The sequence below is a fragment of the Pinus tabuliformis genome, chromosome 7 (assembly GCF_031772625.1).
Source record: "Pinus tabuliformis cultivar Carrire ecotype Pingquan chromosome 7, CPIR1, whole genome shotgun sequence".
NCBI lineage: Eukaryota > Viridiplantae > Streptophyta > Pinopsida > Pinales > Pinaceae > Pinus > Pinus tabuliformis.
The window spans coordinates 552,049,218-552,055,608 of NC_142293.1; the positions used below are offsets into that span (position 1 = coordinate 552,049,218).

General features: G+C 35.1%; 2 pseudogenes; one reads left to right on the forward strand and one right to left on the reverse strand.

The window, feature by feature from the left end:
• Positions 1–1,627: 1,627 nt before the first annotated feature.
• Positions 1,628–2,172, reverse strand: LOC149248557 (heat shock 70 kDa protein, mitochondrial pseudogene; annotated as a pseudogene).
• Positions 2,173–3,158: 986 nt separating this feature from the next.
• LOC149248558 (3-oxoacyl-[acyl-carrier-protein] synthase II, chloroplastic-like) lies at positions 3,159–5,713 on the forward strand (annotated as a pseudogene).
• The last annotated feature ends 678 nt before the right edge of the window (positions 5,714–6,391 follow it).

Here is a 6,391-nt window from a genome sequence, read left to right on the forward strand (position 1 = left end):
CTCTTCCCAACTATGGCTGAAGATTAGGATGTCATCCAAGTATACCTTATCTCTGAGAAGAGATGTGGCGGCTACATGCCTGTGAACTGTGTTACAATGAGGCTCGAAGGCCTATTTATTGTTGAGAAACAATGAAAAACCCTAAACATCCAAAAACCTAACCCTAGAAGATGAAACGCCAAACTGTGGGCCCTGTTTGGGTAAGTTAGTACATCAACTTCCCGGAATCGTAACTTTGGCATACGATCTTCGTTTGACGCACACGATATCTCATTAGAAAGATCTATTCGAGAACTACAAATTTGGGAAGAGAAACATCGATCCATGGATGCATGTTGCTCCTAGTTTTCCAAAAAAACGTTGTTTAGGGCCTCAAAACGGCTCCGGAAGTTTATGACCCGAAAAATTGCTAAAAATATTAAACTGTGCTACAATTAAGGAAACTGAAAATCTGAAAGAAACAATGGTGGGGGTCCAAGTGGACTTGGCGGGCGACCACCAATATCCACCTGGATCATCGCTATTGGTGAAAGTTTAGAAAATTTCACAAAAAAATTGGTTCGACGACTCTTAAAGTGGAGAACTCTGTGCAATTTGGAGGACCTTTGGCTACCACATCCTTTAGTACAAATAGAACTTTCAAAGTGTGAAGTCCCTAACGAGTGTAGGTATAATGTTCATCATAGTTTTACATTTATGGACTTGCATTTTGCAGATACAAAAATTGAGGTTTGATTCCTTTCAGATATGTTGCACTTTTGCACCTTGTAAGCTCCCTCTCCTACTGAGAATGCATGCTTATTCAATGGAACAGTAATGTCTAGAAACAACTGGTTTAGTTTTCTGGATAGATTTACAAATGCGAAAATTAAGGTTTAGATGTTCAAAGTAGTTTTACTCTTTTCATCTTTCTTTAGCGCAAGATTCCTTAAGGTTGATTGCCCTATGTTCAAGAAGCCTAGTCTAGGGAATCTTCAATCTAACTTGGGCCTAGTGTTAATTTTTTTTTTTTTTACAAAACTTGTTACTACCTTACCTACCCACCTTTCCCCCTCTGCCGCTACGACAAGACAATATAACCATCCCAACAAGCCAATGAACCTTATAATCAACAACTACAAGGTGTAGGAGCTTCCCAACTAGTTCTTTAATAAACCGATTTTGAAAACAAAGTTTCTTATGCTACACAATGCAAATGAGATTCTTATCACCTAATATTTGATCTCAAAAATGAAAAGTCTCATTCCTATAGAGGGCACCCCGTGGGGTAATTTGTTGCATCATGTACAATTAACAAGAAATGAAAGACCTGTTTTGAAATCGATCATAAGAATAATTGATTTGTGAAGAAAACCAACCGCACAAATCACTGACTTTAGATTAGAAAAAATAAGTACATCGCTGCAATGTAGTACAATCTCTTGCCACCTATGTTTCCAACTACAACTCTGCTAAAGAACAACCCTTTTTCAAGTCAAAGAGATGCCTTCTCAAACAACAAGCCTTCTAAATGGTTCTAGCCATTTAAATTTTTCAAAACTACTCTATTACTAGCCTAAATAAAAAAATTGATCTAAATGACTTTGGAAACTAGACATGTATTTTGCAACTCTCAATTGATTTTTGATCATTTACTCACCTCCTCGTATTTAGCTTCATGTGCCTCAATTCCCCCTTATGATCCAAAAGAAGATGACCCACTAGATTGTTGATGCATATGCTATCCTATTTTTAAGGACTCTTAACTTACAACGTTAGTTTTCACTTTGATCATATCCAAGTCGTCACTGGACATGGATTTCTTCAAATTAGCTACTGTCGATTTGATTTCGGTGACTACATTTTCCTCCTTGTAGTCACTTAAGCTCTTCTCCACACTGTATATCATGTTATCTGCATGGTTTCTAGCATCAATTAACTATTTCTTTTCATGATCCTTTTGGGCATGCATCTCACCTTTCTTCACCATCTTCTAGATTTTATCATCTGAAAGCCCTCCAAATAATTTTATAGTAATTTTTGCTCCTTTCCAGTGGATTTGTCATGGGAAGATACAATCACTATACCATTTGCATCAATATTAAAGGTAATTTCTATTTGGGGAACACCTATAGGAGCTGGTGGAATACCAACCAACTGAAACTCACCTAGAAGCTTATTGTTTGCATCCATTTCAGGCTCTCCTTGGAATACGCTTACACCAACCTGAGTTTGACCATCTGCTACAGTTGAGAATATCTGATGCTGGAAATGACTATCAAAATCCCCTAATCTAAATACATACCTAGCATTCTAACATAAAAATCTTTCATTTCATCCGACTATCAAGTTGGGTAAAATTTAACCACTATTTCTTACCAAATAGTGCCATGTTTATGTCCTTTTATTAGCTAAATCCAACAATCAAGCAAATTTATTTACAACATTTCCAACAAGGCTCAACAATGCTTTAATCCATCCATTAGGTTCCATTATGGATGTGCTACATCCCATTGGATGGACCTAGTTTTGAAAGGGAAGAAGCTAGATGCCAGTCCGTTGCAATTCCTTACTTAAAACACTTTCCAAATGGACAAAATACCTACTTATTACATAAATTATACAATCTATATTAAAAAAAAACAAAAAACAAAAAACAAAACTCACAACCAAATGTTTTGCATAGAATATGTGCAAAACTATAAATATTATTCTTGATATTTATGAAAGAAGTGTTGTGGAACCACACAATATTTGGTTTTGGGTTGGATAAAATAAGATACTCATAAGTAATAACATAATCCCTCACTCCAGCGACTCTAATTTTAGTGTCTTCGTGTGTAGTATTCTTACATTAACATTTATTTAGGTGAAGGTTTTTCATATTGATACTTTTTATGCCATAAGGCGTTTCCCTCTGGGAATAACTCCCCTCCCATGCCACTTGTGTGTTTGTTTATCATTGATTTTTGGTGTTAGACGATTGAAATAGCTTAGGCCATTAAATTGATTTGAATGATGTTAGCTAGTTAGTTATGAAATCCTCCCTTGCACGACCTGTTGCAAACGACTCTAAAAATGAGCAATGAGGGTAATTAAATGCGAGATTTAGGTTGGGGGTTCTCAGGTTCTCCGGTGATTTCTATCTAACACACTTTAATTAATTTTCAGGCAAAGAAATGGCCATTGCTCTGCAACTTGTGAAGGTTATACAAGAAAAAACTAAAATTGTTATCAAGCTGAGGAGGGTAGTTGTGACTGGAATGGGAGTGGTAACTTTCCTTGGTCACAATCCAGATACTTTCTACAAGAATATTCTTTAGGGACAGAGTGGTATCATTGAAATTGAGAGCTTTGATCGCTTGAACTTTCCAACTATAATTGTTTCTACATTTTTCTTTCTCTCGAGTGCTGCTTATAGACTAAGTTATGCTGCTAATAAACCAAGTGACGTTGAGAAATTAACAATATTATATAACCTATATGCCCCATGTTGGAAACTAGCTAGAGATATATTATGGTTCAGTGCATGGCCATTCAAATGAACATGATCATAGTATTTTATAGGAAACTGGATAACTAGTTCAAACTGATTGAATTTCTGATACTAGGTTCTCATTAAATGTAGTATCAAATCTAGATTTACTTTTCCAACTTTAGGTTGCAAGAAAAAGGAGTATTAAATCTAGATCCACTTGATTTGAAAGGAAGACATATCCAAACTGGTTGTAGGTGTTTATTTAAATTTAATATCATTTTTCCAGGGATATGGCCTATGATATTGATTGGAATATCTCAGTTTTGTTCTCAGAGAATAGTTGGTGAAATAAAGTCATTTTCAATAGATGGTTGGGTTGCACCAAAGTTTTCAAGATGCATGGATAACTTCATGCTTTACTCTCTTACCACTGGAAAAAAAGGTAGTAGAATATGGTGGAATGAAGGTAATCTTACAATGTTGTTATTTTGGAAGGAAATAATGTTGGAAAACATAAAAGAAAACACATACTGCTTCGATGTTCTATAAAGTTTTAATTTGTAAGCTAGATAGATTTTTGATAGTTAAAGATACATTCAGGTCCACAATCATGGCATAGACTATCTTGGTGTAGATTACATGTACTTATACTCTAGTTGCTTGTCTATCAATATTGCATTAGGTTTTCAATGATGCAGTAGAAGCATTGAGGATTTTCTACAGGAAAATGAACCCATTATGTGTACCATTTGCAACAACAAACATGGGATTAGCAAGGATGGCCATGGATTTGGCTTGTCAAAAACTCTAGATACCTTTTCAATAATGTTTGGAATTGGATAAAGTTGATACACACTTATTATTTGCATGTTGAATGCCCCTATTGCAGGGATGGATGGGTCCAAACTATTCCATATCCACTGCTTGTGCTACAAGCAATTTTTGCATCATAAGTGCTGCAAATCATATTTTGTGGGGTGAAGTTGTAAGTTGTTTGACCTTTTCAATTTATTAGCATTTGTTTTTGCAAAAAATGTATTAATTTCCTTGCATGGGGTCATTCCATGCATAGGATGCCATGCTCTCTAGTGGCTTTGATGCTGCAATTATTCTAATTGGTAAGTTCAGCTGGGATTTATTATCGAACCCACTATTGTCCTTTTTTCTTAAATAGTTCATGCTTATATTCATGTTTATGTGGTTTCCTATTCTTTGGCACATATTGTTTGAGAATTAAGTTTATTCTAGCCAACTATGAGTGATTAAGTCTTGAGTGTTTTTTTAAGCATTTGCTTCCAATAAAGATCATATAATGTCTGATTCCAGGCTCGAGAGAAAAGTGTATTTCCATGTGTTTGAATTACCTTATTGTATATAATGACAAAGCTCAAGATTTGTGTTATTCGTTTTGTAATATATACCAACTATTTGTGATGCATTTTATCATGCATAATTGTCACTTTCCAATATGTACTTTAAATGCACTTAATCGGTGTCTATTTTCTTTTGAATGGAAACTGTTGTTTGATATTGAAGTGGAGCTCGTATGTGATTGTTATCGGCGTGGGAGGATTTGTAGCTTGGAGAGCATTATCACAAAGAAATGAAGATCCTACAAAAGCATCTCCTCCCTGGGATGTGGTATTATTATTTTCTTCTTACTTCTTTATTCTGTATTTTGTAACTTGTGAATCGGTTCTTATAATAATATTGTCTTGTTTTTGTCCCATGGATATTTATTGTCTTGTTATTATATCAATTTAAACTTTAAATACAATTTTCAAGTTATTGATATATCATATAATATTTGACCTTATAGGATCGTGATGGATTTGTTATGGGAGAGGGAGCATGAGTTCTTCTTCTGGAAGAATTAGAACATGCAAAAGTACAACATTTTGTCAGAGAGGACATTGAACAAGTAATCTAGCTTGTGTTTAGAGAATTAAACAAATTTGTATTTTAATATTAGCATTATTAGAATTTGCACTTTCGATTATTTTTTCAGAAAAGGGAAGCAAAGATCTATGCAGAGTTTCTTGGAGGAAGTTCTACTTCTGATGCATATCGTATGACAAATCCTCATCCAGAAGGTATAGGATGTAAAACACTTATTTCAATGTAAATAAGCCTCATGTTAAACTGAATTCTTATTGACCTAATGGGATAATTTTAGGTACTGGAGTTATTTTATGCATGGAAAACGGAGCTAAGAGACCACTCTCTTCCAAAGCCCTTACAAACTCCCTTCACTAGAATTAGAGAACCAAACCCAAAATGTTGAAGCCAAAGCTATCACCTTTACTACAATCCTTTGCAATATTCTCGAAATTGAAATAAAATAACCACGGCCCAGATAAATTACAGAGAAATTGGTTACCATGGGACCTCATGCTTGAAGGTATCAACCGCATATGTTCCCAATTCCTTTTCTTCCATATCCCATTATCCCACAACCGAAAAATGTTCATACTGAATCATTCAGTAAACAAGGCTATCGTTAAATCTTGCATGTGACAGAGGCTCTCATCCAAATCTAATGGATTTGGCATGTTTGATACTAAATCACGAGGGTAGTAAATGCAGATTGATGTCTGAATTTAATCCAATACCTTAGTGGGTGTTGCATGGTGAGTGCACCCAATTTTTTCAAACCCACCTTTGGTTAGTTTAGTGGCCTCCTTGACCTAAAGATCAACCTCTACATTTAGCTCTAGCTTCACATGATATAATGCGATTTTTCTTAATATTCTTTCCTCCTTTTTAGTTCAAGGCTTTCAAGATATGATTACAACAATATTTCTATCCACTAGTGACATTTTCCGAAGCATTGCTCTAATGATCACCGAGGAATCACCTAAGATAATCAATGATCTTACCTTAGCTTCCTTTGCTAAATGGAGACCCCTCAAAAGGGCATACGTTGTTACCAAA